Here is a 19102-nt window from a genome sequence, read left to right as displayed (position 1 = left end):
TGGTAAAAGAAGTGTGTCACTTATAGACAAACAATGTTTTAAGTTGCCATGGTTTGTACACCTCTTGCACAGAAACCAGCAATGTTCAAGACAGTGGCTGCTCCCAAACAATCCACATTATAATACAATATGACTATGAAAGAACTTTGTTTTAAATCATTGAAATGTACGGCTTATTGACACTGTCATAATCCACTCATTTTTTATAACAAAAATACTACAGGCTGGGTAATTTACAAACAACATAAATTTATTGCTCAGTATTTTGGGACATTTAAGATTAGAGCTCCATAGAGTCAGTATGTGGTGAAGACTCTTATTGTGCCCTCACATGGTGACTTAACCAAGCTCCCTAGGACCTTTTATAGAAAATTAATCCTATTCATGACATCTCTACCCTGTTGACCTAATAACTTCCTAGGTACTCAACCTCCCAATATCATTATTGATGATTAAGTTTCAACCTGTTAATTTGGCAGGGGAGCAGGAGGAGATGAACATTTAGACCATAATAAGTTAACCTAGGCTACCCTGACTCATACAGGAATCTATACCATAATATGGGTCCTGTTGCAACAGAATCTGTAAAACAACATTGATTTAAAGGTAAAGTTCTGGGAACTGGGAAAACTCAGATGCTAGAAGATAGAGATTTCTAGTGATAAAGTTTCAGTAAAACTGTAATCCACAGTAGACTGATAAACAGATCATGCATATAATGTGATTTTAGGGGAAGAGTTTGAAAAACAATAATAATTGAAAGTACTAATAAAAATCTACATTTATCAAAGTACTACAAAAAGAGATAAACAGATATTTAGTCGGATTTTGGTCATGAGTGAAGGAGATTTGGAAATAGGAATGGACCTTTAGGGAGGGAAACCGATTTCAAGCTGTGAAGCAGAATCAAGAAAATCTGCACAATAAAACAGATTTAATCTCAGTCTTGCATGCACTTAGGATGAAGCAAAAGACATGGCCTTCATGCCTTTTGGAAATAACTTTAAAATATTTTTAATCATAAATGTCAACTTAAGGATAGGATTCTTACACCCATTATTAAAAAAAAAAACTCAATTGATTTAAGATTCCTAAAGGTTCAACTAAATTTATGTCATCCTTCATTTGGACAAAATGGCTCAGGAAAACAGACTAGCGATGTGGTTTTCCTACAGAATGCTATGAACTTAAGGTACTAAAGTTGAAAGAGAGGTACTTCTAGAAAAGAGGCATGGATATGATTTCTGGCATATAGTACTAATTAGAAGGCAATTGATAAGGGCTAGGGTTGTGGCTCAGTAGAACACTCTTTAGCACATGTGAGGCCCTGGGTTTAATCCTCATCTCCAGCTAAAAAATAAATCAATAAGATAAAGCAATGAAAAAAACGTTACCTAATTTTAAAAAAGGAATTCAATTGATAAGAAACTGGTTAATTTTTTTGAAAAGCAATGTATTGTCAAATAAATCATGAACTTGGATTAAATAGTTTGTAACTGATTGTTAAAATGATACCTGAAACTGCAGCCTCATTGAGGAAAAAAAAAAAAAAACAGGCCATAAAAACTACTAGATTTCCAAGAAAAAAAGTTTCCTCATGTCAACTTCATGCATGACCAAGAAGTATAATTTCAAAGGAAGAACCTCCTGAATAATGGAGACAAGAGCCACTGGCAATTTAAAGGATGGACAGGAAGGGCCTATTAACAGCACAATTCTCCAAGACAAGGGCAGAGGTCCCTCTAAGCATCTGCTGCCCAATATGATTTTATCATTTCTGTGGCCTACTGGCTGCTGTGTGTCTCTCAGTTTTCCACTTTCTGAATGAGAGTGTTTAAAGCAGTTTTCCTATATCTTAAAAATTGGGAATGTGGATTTCTGATACAGATGCTCCCATTTATCACCCTAAGTTTTAAATTGTTGATTTTGAACTTTCAACAATGATTGGATGGTAGTTAATGTTGTCTCCTGTGAGGAGAGGATAAAATGAGCTGACATGGGGAATGAAGGAAGGTAATATTTAACTGGAAGCTTAGGCTACATTATAATTTTTTTTATTGTTCCCTGGTATGTAGTTCCCCTTCGTAAGAAAATCTTCTTTCCCCGCTTTTTGTAGTTAGATATGAACACATGGCCTACTTTGGCCAATGAAATGTCAGCAAAACTGTCATACATTATTTCTAGGGAGAATTATGAGTCATTGTGTGCCTCACCAAATTCTACATTCTATACGCCCAAGACCATTGCCTGTGTTACAGCTACTAAATATTAGCATTCCCATCAGCTTAGGTACTGGAGCTCAGGATAAATGAACTCTGAAGCCCCTAGGTGACCCGTGATGAACATGTAGTATGAGTTGAGAAACCAGCCATTGGTTTGGTTGATGAAACTTAGTGGCTTTATAGGCCACCAAAATCAGGGAAAGAGTTGTGTTTGTATAGCATAACTTAGCTTATCCTAAATGAAAGGTATAAATAATTTGGAGAAGATTAAAGGATTACAGTACAAATAGCCAGTGAACACATAAAAAGATATAACTGAGTAATGGAAGGATTCCAGAGTATATTTCAGATAATCCCAAAATATAATTTTGGAAATGGGGACATGTCAGGAGACAGGAGTTTGTTTGACGAGATGGCAGCCACAGGGTTACAATGAGGAAAAAAACCTTTTAGTTATATGTAGGGCTACTGTGAGCAACTTCAACCATAAGTGGATGATCAGGTGCATCCCATTTAATCGGTCATAAAGAATTGACTCTGCCAGAGTTTTCATTTAGTTCTAAGACTGGTTCATTTATCTTTCCACCTTAAGAGGGGATCTTCCCACTTCCTAATGGATACATCTCTAAATCCCTTTTACTTATGGTCTCTAACTCAAAGTCTGTAACACTCAGAATAAGATATGTTGGTTGTTAACTAGTGTAGATGTGGACATTTTTGCTTTGGCAACCTATGGGCATATTCACACATACACAGTGTAAAATAAAGGGTAGAACTAGGGCAAGTGATGTGATAAATAGTCTTGTGGTAGATAATAATATATGTTCATAATTTTCCCTTTTCTTCCTATCCTTAACAATTGTTTTCTGAGAATAGATTGTATTTTTCCACTTTGCTGATTTTGGTCTTAGCCAGGTGCCTTGCTTTGACTAATGAATATAAACAGGTATAACTTAAGCCTATGATAACTTATATTAGGACTAGAGGCTTTAAATGTGTGCTTGTGGCTTAGCTTTCATTCTTTTTTTTCCTGCATTTGGATGAGAACATGCTTTTTGTAGCTGTTGCTCCTTGACCCTGTGTCCCAGAATTAGACATGTTGAGCTCACCAAATGTAGCCAATAGCCTTAAGCTGAACTCCATTTAGCCATAGATGAAAACTCAGTGACAAATGGATGGTTGTTATAAGGAATTGATATATGTAGAGCTTTTTAAAAAAATAACAAAAGTTAATACCATTTCCATTTAGACAGGGGAATGGGAGATGTGGAATAGTCAGTAGATTGTGACAAATTTGAGGTGACCTTGTGAAGGTGTCTTACACATGGAATGGGAATGCTCATTGATTGAATTGTGATTCTGTTCTTAGAGATAACTCCACGGCTCATGGATATGCCTTCTGGGAGCTTGTTTCTTGTTTATTGCTCTTGGCCATGTCTCAAATGAGTGTTAAGAAGCAAATTCTCCTTCTTGTGTGCCAGGAATTGGAACCCAGGAACTTGTACATGCTAAACATTTAGTTTTACTGCTGTGCTGTACCCTCAAACCCAGGGTCTGAAGAATCTTTGAAGTCTATTTCCTAATAATGGAAGGTTAGAAGATCCAGGTGTGTTATATGTTTATAATATTCCAAGGCATTTTAGTCTAGGCTTATGGTTTCCTTGTACCATTACCTCTAAATTTAATGATCTCTGCATCTAGTTACTTTTAGTGAGATAGCAGCTATAATCAAGTTTTCTTCTAGATGTAATTTTCAGATATCCCTTATTTCCTATATCTTTACCCCAAACCTCTCAGAAAACCATTCCTTAATTTGTTGTGTGTGTAGAGCCATTTTGAGAAGTTTTACTAGGCATTTAAATGTTTCAGTATGTTTCTCATCCTCTGATAAATTGTGTTATGCAGTAAAATGGCTTTTCAAACTCTGTAAGGCCCCCAACTTCTGTATTCTCCCTTGTCCTTTCATTTCTCCTCAAAAATCAGCTACTTAATTTTAGGCCATCTTTTTTTATATATTGTCAAACACAGCCAGTAGAATCTTTTTCTCTAACATTTATTTCTTCATTTTTAACTTTATAAAGAGAAGTTCACTTAACTCACAGTTCTGGAGCTCAAGGCCCACATCTGATGATGGTCTTCTTCCTGGCATAAGTCCCTAGGAGACAGGGAGCTCTGGTGTGTCTCTCTTCTGGTATCTCACCATCTTCTTATAAAGCCATCAGTATTCAATCATGAGAGCTCTACTCTAATGATCTTATTTAACCCTAGTCACTTAGCAAATTCTCCACCTGTAAATAATAATCTTGATAAGTTTCCACCCTCTCAGAACCTCATAGTGGAGATCAAATTTCAACATGTGAACCTTTGAGGGACACACTAAAGCATAAGGTATGTCTAACATTTTTATTTACTATCCACTTTTATTTTAACACCAAGTGTGTTACCTCATCTGCAATTAAGTTAATTACCAAATGTTTTGCCATTCAATTAAATAGATCCCTAGTTATCTCACCTGTTTGTTTCTTTCTGTCATCAAGCTCTCTGGAAATAAAATGATGCCATATACTTTTGGGGTTTTTGTTATAGGATCATCCCTTTTCTGTTATGAATTTCTATAGTAGGTTTTTCTGTTTCTTTTCTTTTCTTTTTTTTTTTTTTTAGACAGAGAATATCTTAGCACCTGTAAAGTTTAAAAGAAACATTTCTGAAGACTTTGGAGACAAATCATTGAAGAAGGTAGTGCAATTTTCAGGGTGAAAGTTATCTAGCTTTTACTATGGGTACTATGTTTAAAAAATAAAATAGGTTTTCTAATCATTTGTTTTCAGAAATCGATATCCATAAAACAGCGAGATTTGATATCAGTGATAACTAAGATGAGAAAGAAACTGAGGAATGAATCACTGTTTGGACATCCTGTTATATCTGTCATCATAACCAACCAAATAGATTGTTTATGTTTGACCAGAATAATAGCTGAAATTTAATGAATCCATTGCTTACATGTTGCTTCAGTTAAACAGTATAAATGCAATCAGTGGAAATATGTTCTTGCTTTGTTTCAGTGTAAAGAATTCAGCAGTCAGCATGAGCTTCTCTGGTTAGAAATGCAGACCAGGATCCTTGGGGCAAAGGCTTGCTCACTTGCTGCCAGAATTCCCCTCAGGACCAATTGCAAGCTCAGTGAAGTATATAATTTTCAAATTAATAGAAAACATATATTAATACACTAAGGTCAAGGAGACCTATTAAATGCTACTTAATTTTGTCAACAGAAACTTTCACAGGACAAGTACATTATGAAAAATGAATGTTTTCAATGACAAGGGCTTCTCAGCATCCATAAAGAGCCAATAGGAGGACTAGTCTCCCAAATAGTAGACTATGGGCTCTCAGAATTAGGACTCTTAATTTGAGGTATTCAGTTGCAAATGAGGAATTCATTATGCACCCAAAGAGAAAAATCACTCCAGATTTTTGTCATGTGGCTTTGATTCCAAGCACTACTGTTTGGAGTGAGTTAATTCTACTAAAATAATTTAGGGAATGTCATTATTCCTTTACCACTAAGAAATGTGTTCAACTGTGAGTGTTTACTATGTGCCATCTTATTTAAAGTGATAACTCCATAAGTTTGTGTAATTAGAAAAGAGAGAAAGGAAAGAAATCAAAATTAAAGAACAGTGGCAAGAAATGCCTATCATTATCACACACACAAAAAAAGATCTGTTATTCTTATCATAATTCAGGTTTCCTGCCATTTAAACTCTGAGTTACAATATTGTATGGAATTTTTTTGGGTGGGTTCTTGGGACCAATACCTGTGGAAGTGAAGGAAGTGAAGGAAGTAGGATTAAGCAGAAGTTACGCTTGATAAAGTCATACCAAAGGTCTCAACCAACCTCACAGAGAATTCTGGAGCTGAAGTACCCCTTCAAGGTGGTCTCAAATCAAGGTAAAAACTTGGGTTGTTATTACTTCTCTCACAACTGCCTCCCACAAACACCCCTTCAGTCATTGAATACTGGGGCCCCAAAGAAAGAGTCACGATTTTGAGTGAGTCATCTCTTTCTAGCTTTAAGGAATCCCTGGAAATGGATTCAACTGAGAGAAATCAGTAATCAATGCTCCCAGAAGCTGAGGAAATGAAAACTTCAGTCATGGAAGTGGGTGAGCTATGAAGGAGATCACCATATCTACTATAGCTTTCTATCTGGAAAACATAATTTAAAAGTAAGTGATTTATTGTGAATGTGTGGGTTAGTGGTGGGAGAGGTGATAGTAGAGAGGGAGGTGGATAAGATATGACGGGGGCTAGGTGTATGAATTTTTTGTCTTGTGGACTCAAATAATGTGAGTGTCCTTGTTTTCTGGTTTCTATAATAGTACATAAGGCCATAAATGTCAATTTGCTTATAAAGTGCCTGGCAAAATTTCCCTAGACTTTGATGTTTAGGAGGAACCTTGAAGATCATCCATTAAAAAGTCCCTGAGATGTTAAATGCCCAAAAGTTAAATGACATAAGTCTGACCATGCTTTCTATGCATTCTTGATGGGTGACAGAAGTTAAGTAGGGTTGGCACTGAAAGGTAGATTGGTATTTCAAAAGTTATTTCCCACTTCTGTTATCTTAAAAGAACTCCTGAGTTTGTTCACATTCAGAGTATGCTGAGCAGGGCTTGGATGAGGTAAGATAGCTCTGAGGTACTAACATACAAAACCCATGATAAAGGAATTTAGGGATTTAAAGGAAGCTCTGAGTTTCAGAAGGAAAACACCATGAACCTTTGCAAGGCGAAAGAAACAACTGAGCCTGTGTTCTTGCCCATAGCTTTCAAGTTTTCCACAAGGTGTCTGAAGAAACTAAATTGTAGGATTAAAACATGCAAAGGCAATGCACAAGCACAAGGAGATCTGGAACAAAATTGCATAAATCCACCTTGGCTCCACTTCTAGTTCAGTCCTGTTTGCTACTTTATAAATATTAGAGCCCCAGAATAAGAGAGTGCTACTCACTGTGATCACCCACAATTCCATTTCAAGTGTGTACTTTCTATAATAAATCTCTTGGTCTTACATACTCATCCTTACATTTTTTTTCCTAGAATGAGTCAAATACGTGGAAGGCCCTAGTAGAAGTTTGCTCTGTTCACTAAGATTTCCTTAACTGTCTTATGGTGACATAAGGAGGGGCCCTTCAAGGTACATACAACTTAAGTAGGAATTCAAAGGGTCCTTACAAGCATATGATCCTATGATTGCATGCTTCCTTAAATTGTATAATTAAAATACCTCACTTGTGTCACCCTCTTTCTCTCCTAGTGTTGAGGAAATCAGCTGTCTCTTGAAGACTTGAATCCTATTCAGAAATCAGCTTAGATAAAGCATGTTATCCAGTGCTGGTCAATAAGATGTCTTCATTTGTGCTGCTAAAACAAAATACACAAGACTGGATAATTTATAAACAATATAAATATATTTCTCACAGTTTTGGAGCCTGGAAAGTACAAGGTCAAGGTGCCAGGATTTTTGGGTTTGGTGGTGAAAGCTGTTCTCTGAATTTAAACATGACTCCTTATTGCTATATCTTTCAGAGAGAAGAAACTCTGTCCTCACATGATGATGGAAGGTTGAAAGGCAAAAGAATGGAATGCCGTATGAAGCCCTTTTTATAAGAGCCTTAACCCCATTGAGGAAGTAAGAGCCCTCATGACCTAATTACCTCTTACAGGCTGCACTTCTTAATAGTACCACATTGGCCATTTCGTTTTAATACATGAATTTTGGAGGAAACACTTTCAAAACTGTAGCAGGGAATGTCTACCATAAGACTTCTGATTGATAAATAGGAAAGAGTAAAGGAGAAATTTCACTTTCTTTGGATAGCTATATGAAGATGAGATGATGTAAAGCCTGAAACTATGTCAGCCATCTTGTAGCCACAAGGGGATGAATGCCAGACAGTAAAGAAAGCCGGGTTCCTTGATATTTTACTGCTAAATGAAATAACCCAAGAACTGCCTGTCTCAGGATTTCTGAAAGGTGAGATAATACATTTCTACTGATTAAGAATTTAAAAAAATATTTTTACTTGTAGATGGACATAATACCTTTATTTTATTTATATTTATGTTGTGCTGAGGATCAATCTCAACGCCTCAAACTTGGGAGGCAAGTGCTCCACCACTGAGCTACCCTAACCCTGATTAAGATATTTTAAATAAAAAAATTTTTTCTTTCATACTAGGGATTTAACCCAGGGGCATTTTTATCACTGAGCCACACCCTTTGCCCTTTTCTGTTTTTAAATTTTGAGACAGGGTCTTACTAAGTTGCTTAGGCCTTGCTGAGGCTGGCCTCCAATGTGTGATCCTCCTGCCACAGCTTCTTAAGCCACTGGGATTACAGGCATGTGCCACTGTGCCCAGCAAATCAAATTTTCTTTTACTGAAAAAAGTTACCCAACTGTTAGATTTCCTTGAATGCCCTTTGATCTTTTAGATTATGACTGTTTCCATCAGAACTTCTTCTTTATACTAATGAATATACCTCAATTTTCAGTCCTTTTAGCTCAGGTGGTACTTTATGCCAAAATTCAGTTGGTAGAGTATATGACTTGGAACTAAATCATTAACATATTTTATTTGACCCATGTGATTTTAGCCACAGTGATTATTCATATCTGATCACACAATGAAATAAAAGCCATTGAGATCCAATGATACTTCAAGGTATTTGGAAAAGATCTCTTTTTTTCTGACTGATTTTTATCCTAGGTAGATGGAGAATTTGGAGCTGTTACTTTTGCTAAATATAACTTTGGAGATGAAAGCTCATAAAACAGAAGGTAGAACCAAGAATCTGCATTTGACATTATTTGATCTTTGAATCTTGCCATACTATAAGCCTGCCTTACCCCAGGACTCTGCAGTTATGTGAACCAGTGAATTCTGCTTTTGGTTAAGTCAGATTGGGCTAGTTTTCTGTTACTTATAACAGAATGAATCCAACCTCATACAAGAGAAAGCTTCATTTTAAACATGAAATATTCTAATTGGTATTTTAGTGTGGATTGTAATGGAAAGAACAGCTTTCATGTGCAGTCTTGAGTATCCTAAGTCCCTTCCTCCTACCTGTTCCCTACTCCCTGCCATGGCCAGTAAACACATGGGCTATGAAGTGGTATATAAACTGAAGAGTTTACTTACTATATCTTCCTCAGGAAGTTTTATCGGATTTTTAATCTATGCTTTCCTGGGGTTCATTTATAGCCTCAAGATTAAATGATATGCAAAGTAATGCACATTCATGTTCTTTCCAAGGTATGAGTGAAGTAAATTGAGCCTGGTTCAACTCTGAGAGTGGAGGGAAGGTTTAGGGGGATTGTGGAGAAGAGGCAGTGGGCTTTAGGAGAAGCAGAGAGCATGTGGAATGGCAGAAGAAAGTGAGCTAGGAAAACACAAGGACTGGAATGAGGAAGAAAAGAGAAGCAGAGAAAAATATATGAAAAAGAGAGCAAGGAAATGACAAAGGAGACCCTTTGCCCCAGCTGGTTTAGCAATGCGGTGATCCACTTGATGATCACTGACTTGAGACTGGAAGGAAAAGGAAAAGGGGACGGGGAACTGCCAGAGGGTACAGAAACAATTCTATTACCATCATCAGTAGTTTGTTTTTATTATTTAAATCTATAACATTTTTCTTTTGGCTGCACACTTCCAAATAGATTGTGTATTTGGATCCTTGCCACATCCCTTTGAAGGAATCAGGGCAGGCAATAGGATCTGAAAGTTTCACTTAAGGGAACGAGGCTAATATTTTCCAAAGCTCACTGTTTTCAGGTCTTCCTTAGGTAGTAAGTGATGCTTTTGAATTTTAATTCCTTTTTCCTTCAGGTTTGTGGAATTGTCCTTCATTAACTCCCACCATTCATTGCCTTATCTTCAGTTATTTGTGAAGTGATGTACCATGACAGCAGCCTCTTATTCCCTTCAGCACACTCAGTTTTCCTGTAACCAGATGTAGTTTTGTAATCACACCATCCTTTTAAAACATATCAATGGTTTCCCATTGCCTGCAGAATAAAGTTTAGACTGTAACATATCACTCAAGGTCTTCACCGCTTGCAGCTCAACAGCCTTTCTAAATTACTTCTGGCAGACTTTGAATGATGTGTGCCATTGTCCAATCTATGAAAGATTATTAGGAAGTTCATGAACTTATTGTAAGGCATCCCTTTAAGGAACACCTATGACTTGGAACTGTATTTTCCATTGCTATATTTCCCACTCTCTTTTTGTCTGAAAAAAATCCTACTGATAAGTTTGCCTTGGGCTGGTGGTGGAACTCAATGGCAGAACCTCTGCTTAGCATGCATGAGGCCTTAAGTTTGATCCCCATCACACACACAAAAGTTTGCCTTGACTGGAAAGTTTCCAAATGTCCCTAGGCAGGTTTGGTCCTCTCTCTGAGAACCTCTCTGTTTATACTCTAATCTAGCAGTGTGTACCCCTGGACTATGCTTAAATGTTGGTGCCTTGGTTTTTGCAGGGGATGTTTCAATGAACTGTGAAACCCTGCAGTGTAGAAATCATATCTACTTCATCCTTTTTTCCCACACAACTAGTAGAGAGCCTGGCACTGACCAGGTATTCAGTGCAGATGATATTCAATCCCATATCCTCCTGTGATTATGTCCTTTCATTCATATTCTGAGGAGTCCCGTTACCATGTATTACTATATGCAAACTTTCAGACAAGATGACCGTATCCATCTCATTTAGTTCCTTCAGCATGCACTGTGCTTAAAGTCATGTGTACAATGAATTAGACATCTTCACCATACAATATATTGAAATGAGTCATTTCTCCCTGCACTGTCACAGATATTTCACTACACCTAAGCTCTAACAAGTTCATTTTGGTCCTAGGTAAGCATTTGTACTAGGTAAGCAGTTACTACTGATTGTTATTTAATGTTAGTTTTTTTTAAAAGGGACAATCTCTAGCCTACTATAAGCATTACTGCTTCCCTGCAAGTCCTTGGGCAAGTGTGTAAATAGTTGATGAGTGTTACTGAATAAGCAGCCTGGCCATACAGGTTGTTGTGAAGAACAACTTGCCTCGATCCTTATAGGGAACCCCACATCCAGGAGACTCTCACACTTGAACATAATAAAACCATGCAACTTCCCCACTGGAAGGAAGAAGGAAATATGACCCCACCACCACTACCAGAGTAGTGATCTGAGAGAAAATATGAGAAACTGTATGTCTGCATACAGGACATGAATTGGTCTTCCTCAGAGGCCTTTATTTCATGCATTGCTCTGAGAAAGCCCCAAAGGGAAGAAATTTGGTGCTTCCCTTGAGGTTGTGAAGAGGAAGTAAATATGATATTAAATAGTCCAGAAGTTGGGTCTAGGAAAACCAGAGTAATGAGATTTAAATAGTGAACTGATAGCCAGCAACATGATTTTACCTAGTAACTTTGTCACTAATAAAACCAAAGTCAACTACATTGTTTTTTTTTATCCATGAAGATAAGACATTAGTTTCTCAGTAACTGGATTTAGGTCAATGGGAGGCTAGGATTCTGATGTGGGTTTGGTTTCTGGAAACCAAAGCTGGGATCAGGAATAGGGCAGGGCTGGCCTGAGGCTTTGAGGTCATAAAATAAACACAGAAGCAAAGGCAGTATTCTAGGGAAAACTCAACCCAGGGAACTAATAAAGCAGACCCAGCCTTACATCCAACAGCAACTAGTGTAGAAAGGAGATCCCCATTCCAAGTGGAATGGGAAAGATGAAATAGGTTCAGGAGAGCAATCAAAAGGAAGCTGGGTGGCTGGGGTTGTAACTTAGCGGTAGAGTACTCACCTACTGTGTGTGAGGCCCTGGGTTTGATCCTCAGTACCACATAAAATAAATAAAATAAAGGCATTGTGTTCATCTACAACTTAAAAAAAAACCAACATAGTAGGAGCCTTATTATGAAGATTGATCTGTGTCAGGTTGGCAGCTGCTGCCCATTGTAGCAGAAAGTAGAAAGTACTGAGGCTATCTCTCCAACATTGACAGTCATAAATCTGGTCCAACCTGGAGCGGGTTTATACCTAAAACCTGCTACATAGAAGCAGAACCTGAATCCTAGATGAAGGGGCACCAGAAACACCCTGCCAGACATCTTGTCCAAAGTATAATCATGTGTTGCTTAATGAGAGAGAATCATCTGAGAAATGTACTGTTAGCTGATAGTCATTGTGGGAATGTCATAGAATGTACTTAAACAAACTAAGATGGTTATGACATAAATAGGTGATAAAATTTATGGGACTATCATTATATATGTGGTGTGCCATTGAACACAGTGTCCTTATGTGGTACATGACTACATAACCAAAAGGGGCAGTGACTATAAAAGCAATTGAAAGTCTTGTGGATTAAAAGTGGGCAGAATGGTCCAGAACCAAGTCTGTGGATGGCAAGAGAGTATTGGAATCCCTTTCTCTGGGATGCCTAGTGCAGTTGTGAAGACCAATTTATGAACATCCCTATGTGCTATTTGCCAATTTTGATGTAGGAAATGACACTTGGCTCTAAGACAAAAGAATCTGAATTTTAATTCCTTTGCCCAATTCTTCCATTTGAAAACTGATTCCTATTGGGTCCAGCACAGCATGATTTTGACTAATTTGTAGATTAATTCAGAAATCATTGATGGTTACTTTGAACATAAAGGATCCCACCTACTGGGCTGTTGAAGACTTTGTGGTCAGTCACTCAGAAAACAGAAACATCTAGAATGCCAAGTCATACATGATGTTTGCTTTAATGCAATTGACAAAATTGATAACAAGAAACTAGAGTTTCATTACAATGTTTTCCAAAAAAACTGACAATCCACAGGAGATTTCACACTTATTTCATAACATGCAACCTTTGTCAGAGGAAGCAGGTGGCAAGCAGTTTAATACAAGTGCATTTCTTCTTAGCAAATACTTTCCCCTCTTCTGGGAGTAATTCAGAGTTCAATTTAGCCTGACCACACCTGACCCAATCTAGCAGGATGGTTTTTGATCAGAACTGTTGTTTGCCCCAAGCACATCGAAAATTGGAGTTAACATGCATTTTATTTTGCAATTCCAAGTTATCATTGTCTCTGCTTTTGTTTACTAGTGTTCCCACTGCCTTGTTTGGGTCTCAGAAAATCATAGTGTAGCAAGCTGAAAAGGTGAAGTTTTCAAATATAACCATCCGTAGTACAGGTAAGATGATACTAGCACACTATTTTTGCTTATATGCTGAGGACTAGACCAGATGCGTTTAAAACTTTATTTTCTTTTCTGTGATATCTTTGGATTTTATTATTCTTTTTCCACTTAGAAAAATCTTTTTTTTCTTTGTTATTTCATGTCATCTTAAGAAAGAAAGCCTCTCTGCTGGCTGATGGTCTGAGGATGTAGTTCTGAGAGTCTCAAGATTGGGATATTTTTAATTTCAGTCTTCCTTCATCCATGGTCTCATGGCAGCAATTTTACTTTCTATTACAGATTTCTGCCATCCTAAACAATCCTTTAAAGGGAGCAATGATGCAATTAAATCTCTCTGAGTCTCGGTTTCCATATCTGAAAAAAAGGGCTAGTAGAAATCTAGGCCCAGCAAATCTCTAGGTTGCTGGGCCACTGACAAACTAGCTCTGGCCACTCTTAGCCAGACAGCAGCTTTTATTCCTTTATGTATCATTGCTGTTTCCTAACAGAAGTAATTGGGGATATATATTACTTAAGCACTGAATTTTTCAGAGTATTATGGCAAGTTACTTCCATAATACTCTAAAACCACCAGACCCCTTTGAAAAGCTCTAGTGTCTAGAATGGGATATGTGTGTTCCAGCTTACACAGCATCGCTCTGCATCCACTCCAGGGGAACACATTTCTTCCATTCCTCTCTTCAGTGATGATTTTCCTCTATCCTTTTGTGTCTTTATAAGCTGCATTTCACTTCCTGCTTTGGCTTTTTCTGACCTGACTCCTTGAATCTATCGCCTTGTCTTTATTTTCTCCCCTGGGAATTTGCCCAGTGTCCACTTTGGGGGTTTTCCTCCTTTGATTTTCAGTGCCTTGTGCTGGTTTTTATTGTTGTTGTTGCTGCTGCTGCTCTAGAGAGCTGGAAGGAGAAAATGGGTGAGTTGTTGAGTGATACAGTTGCCAACTATTATTAATTATCCCCAGAACACTTTGTGTTTAATATTCTCCATTTATAACCAGTCTGTGGTGATGGCTCAGGTGCTGAGAAGTGGTCTGACAGGCACTCCAATTTCTCTTCATCTTGTATCCATTATGTGGTTTTTAAATCACTTTCTTGCTTTTGGTTGATATGACCAAAGATTTTTGTGCCCAATACTCTACTGCATTTTCCACCAAGATTTTTTTTCCATTAACATTTTATTTCCATTATCAACCATTCCACAAGTTTCTCATGTGACCTCTATTTGAAACTGGGCTTTCTTTTACTACCTGTGCAGTCTTCACCTCTGTGAGCTTGTTTCTCTCTCTGCAAAATATAGATGATCATACTTTTTCCATATTGTTAAGGGAAGAATTAAATGAGATGACACCTGTGAAAATTTCTAGCTGCTTAGGGCTCCAGTTACGTGTATATTCTCCCTGCCCCTTCTTTTCTCCCTCTCTTTATTTTTATATTTCATAAATACAGTGGGTTGTTTACACAGTTCCATAAAGCATGTCTTTATTGGGGAAGGAAGCTTTGTGTTTTTTGTTTGTTTGTTTGTTTGTTTTTTGTATTTCAGGCATATTTGGGAAAGTTTCTAAAGCTACCTGAATAAAACTAAATTTCATTCCCAGGATTTAATTTGTGTCTTTGCTTTCTCTGGAAACTCATGGGTTACACTGTGTTAACTGACCCTCAAGGCTTCCCTAAACATGGTAATATCCATTCAATAATTACCTCTGATTTTCAGATACTTTAACTTCCTTTTCTCCACTCCTTGTATACTGAAGTAAACCATAGCCATTTCTCCTTCCTCTCATGCTTTCTCAAGTAAACACCATCTGTCATAGTGCTTACCCTGCCAACAAGCCACTTCAGATTTGGACTTCTGCACCTGGACCATTCATCAACTCTGGTTTATGGTATTTCAGAGATGTGGCAAAGTCTCATTTTTTTCATTTCCTCAATTCTCTTTTTCATTTGGAATTGGCCTTAGCTTCTGAGGAATCCTCTTTGCCTTCATCTGCTAGAGTTCAAAAGGCTTGGCTCCAGTCCTTACTCACTGGCTCAACTCTGTATCCATAACCATTTCTTTCAGGCCTATAGAATTGTCCACATTTATCTTTATCTTTGTACATACTGTCTCCTTTTTGCCTAGAATAAGCCAAAGCTAATACACTGTTCTGTGCTCTATAACAAAGGAAGTGTAACTCTAATTTTTTGGTTATCTTACCCATTCCTAATCAAGAGAATATATGTTTCTTCAGGTACAATTTCTCCCATTCCTCCCTTTGTGTCACCCTCTCTTTTGTGTTTCTTCTTCAATGAAGTTGCACAAATTTTACATTATGAGGGATTGTCCCCATAAATCAGAGAAGATAGTGCTCATATATCTAGTGGGTATTACAGATAGGAATGCTGAGGCTCAGAATCAGAAATCTGCTTTGGAATTTTCTAACCCTGATTCTTTTTCTAAAGTGATAATTGTTGATGAACATTTATTTATTTATATGTGGTGCTGAGAATCAACCCAGTGCCTCACACCTGCAAGGGCTCTACTACTAAGCTATGACCCCATCTCCAATAATCTCATTTTGATAAGTGTTTATCTGACCTCTAGAAGTTATCATCTCATGACAATACTTTTGGACTGTTCTAACTGGCATTGAATTTATTTGAATATTGGACCAAAATATACTTTCTTATAATGTACACTAAGTGAGCTGGGGTAGTAGTTCATACATCTTGAAACACTGGGTTCTTTCCCACAAGCTATTCCTTCAAATCATTGAATACATTAATATTTCTTCAGCTAGAATATTTCTTTGCCAAACAACTTCTGTTATCAAATCTTCCAGATGCTTTATCCTCCTAACCATTTACCTCTAGATATGATCTGTCATGTCAACATTATCTCAAAATGTGGCATTAAGAATTAAGTGATAATTTTAGGGAAGACATGTTCCTTACACAATAGAGGCTGCTATCTAATTCATTATACATAGTATGCTTCTTCTTACATATCCTAATCACTACTCACCAAGTTCATCACATCATTGACTGAGTTCGAACTTGTAAAAAATAATGAAGTACCTTTTCCTTAAAGCTACTGATTAGTAAGATTTCTTGTTTTATTTAATTTGGTCTGGATACTGGGTTCATATTTAGCTACATTTACTTTCACCTTGTTAAACATACTACTCTGTCTTTTCATCCCATTGAGGTGATTTTGGATCCTGTCTCTGTTATATTCTTTTATGTGAATTCAATTGGGTAGTCTTTTAAAGATGGCTTACAGACCTTGGGGATTAGAATATTGAAAGCTTAGTGCTTATGTCTGAAAGTAAAGGAAGTCTTCCACTTATAAGTAACCTGCTACTATAGCCAAAACATATGAAAGAAGACGGAGGGAGTCGTATTCATAAAATCAGTTTCTTTTCATATAGCAGATAAATGTGTCACCCATATAGCTAATATACAAAGGGGTTGGAATTCACATTCTGGAGCCAGACCCTAGTTAGTTTGAAGGCCAGCTTCCTCATTCCCTTGGTGGGACACATTAGGTCACTTGGTTATCATCTCTGCCACTCTAAAAAGTGTGGTCCTAGGTACAAGCTTTTCAGAATAGAGGAGGGGATTATGTGATACAAGATATGTACAAGAGCCTGGTGGTGAAAAATGCCTAAAATGTTGTTGGTACTCAGTATGTATTGTGCTGAAAAGAATAGGTTTCATGTTTTCAAATTCACAGTTTTCTCAGCATTTCCAACAAGTCTTGAGATTTCCTCTTTGTTGTTGATATTTAAATTTCTTCTAACATGTTGCAGTTTCTTCCTAAGCAGGTGATGAGCACATTTCCCTGAATGCCTCATTTATCCCCCTATGCCCTGAACTGCACGTAGAGTTCTGTTTGATTTAAATAGAACAGTGTTCGACAAGGGCATATGCTAGTATAGAGTTCATTTCCAGCCTACAGACTTCTAGCATATGGAGAACCCATGTGAAAGCCAAGGTTGATCTGATCTGAGGGAAAGGTGATTTGCTAGAGGGAATCCTGGTGAGCATAGGCTTGAGAATTTCCTAACCCATTTCTCATCTCCCCCATATGCTTCAGAAAGGTGCCTTTGGAAGGGAAGTGAGCATAGGGTTTGTTCAGGTCAATGTTTTTTTTGAAAAGTGTGTTATTTCTGTCCCTAGTGACTCACTTGTAATTTCATCTGCTTTCAGCTGATTGAGAACAATGGCAAGAGGGGGCCTTAGTGGCTGCTCTAAGCTTGAGCAATTACCCATCAACCTCACAAGGTCTTGGCCATTTCTTGACCTCCCAGTTGTGAATTTACAGTTGTCAAGCTGTGTGCCCTGTACTTCCCAATGCTCCACTTTAGTGAGCATTGAGAAAATCAATGCAGCATGTAAGTTGTAAGACCCTGGAAACAAGCAAGATGGTGTAGATTTCAATATTGATTGTCTTAACTCCAAGCCTCTATTTCTTCATCTATATGAGGATAATCATGGCCCTACCTTGAAGGCTTGTTTTGATAATTAAAGTGATAATACAGTATTTGGTACTGGGCAAATGCTCAAATATGTTAGTTTTCATCACTGGTAATATTTTGCATAATTTTGTCTGCTTCGACTTATAGTTATTGCACAAAATATAAGCCACCATTATCTTTTTGTTAAAATTTCACTACTTATTTCTCTCCCTATGAGAAAATTAGTTCAAAAACTAAATTAATGAATATATTTAATTATGAAAGACTAAATTGGCATCACTGTCTGAGTTGGATGGGACTGGAGAGAGGCTGAAGAAAGTAGGACATTATTCTTTTTGGGTTTTTTTTGTTTTGTTTTTTTTGAAAGAGGCCATGAGATAGAGATGGGTCAAAGAGTTATTGAGCAGGTAAGATGGGGAAAACCGAGTGGAATTGGGGCCCGAACTGAATGCAAGTTGAGCTCAGATGATAGAAGAGGTGGGCAGGCCAGCATGAGAAAGATAAAGCTTCAGAAAAAAAACAATTTCACACTAATACCTCATTTTATATTGGATACATTACATTTGATGATTTGTGCACACACACACAGCCAAAGCCTAGGGCTAAACAGATGATATGTTTGTGCAATTTTGTCATCTAGGATGTGTGGAGAAAGTACTGAAGCAAACTTGACCTTGGAGAAGACCTATATTTGGGGCTGGGTTCAGGATGATGATCAACCTTGGGATGGAAAATTTGCCAAAGACTTGAGAGGGTCTCAGAGAGTGCTTCATCTTGGTATCTAATGGTAACTTATACGAAAGGAAGAACATCACATACTGCAAAAATCCAAAAGGATTTTTGGAGCAAAGATGGAAAAACTTGATTAGATTTAGTTACTGTGAAATAATGGCGGGGAGGAGAGAGAGACTGGCCATTGTACAACAATGCCCGGATGTAAAGGGCCTGCTTTCTAGCAGGCCCTATATCTTCTTCGCATCAATTGTTGCATATATAAGAAACAGATTATAATAATGTCTAGTCTATAGAATTGTTGTGTGAATTGGAAGAAATATTCACATAAAGTAGGAAGAAATGTCCTTGGTTTTCTATGGGCTCTTCATAAATCATGGACATTTTTTCGTGAGTAGTTAGGGTTTATACGTGCATTA

Source organism: Callospermophilus lateralis, chromosome X (assembly GCF_048772815.1).
Source record: "Callospermophilus lateralis isolate mCalLat2 chromosome X, mCalLat2.hap1, whole genome shotgun sequence".
NCBI classification, from domain to species: domain Eukaryota; kingdom Metazoa; phylum Chordata; class Mammalia; order Rodentia; family Sciuridae; genus Callospermophilus; species Callospermophilus lateralis.
Note: the sequence above shows the minus strand (reverse complement) of the source record.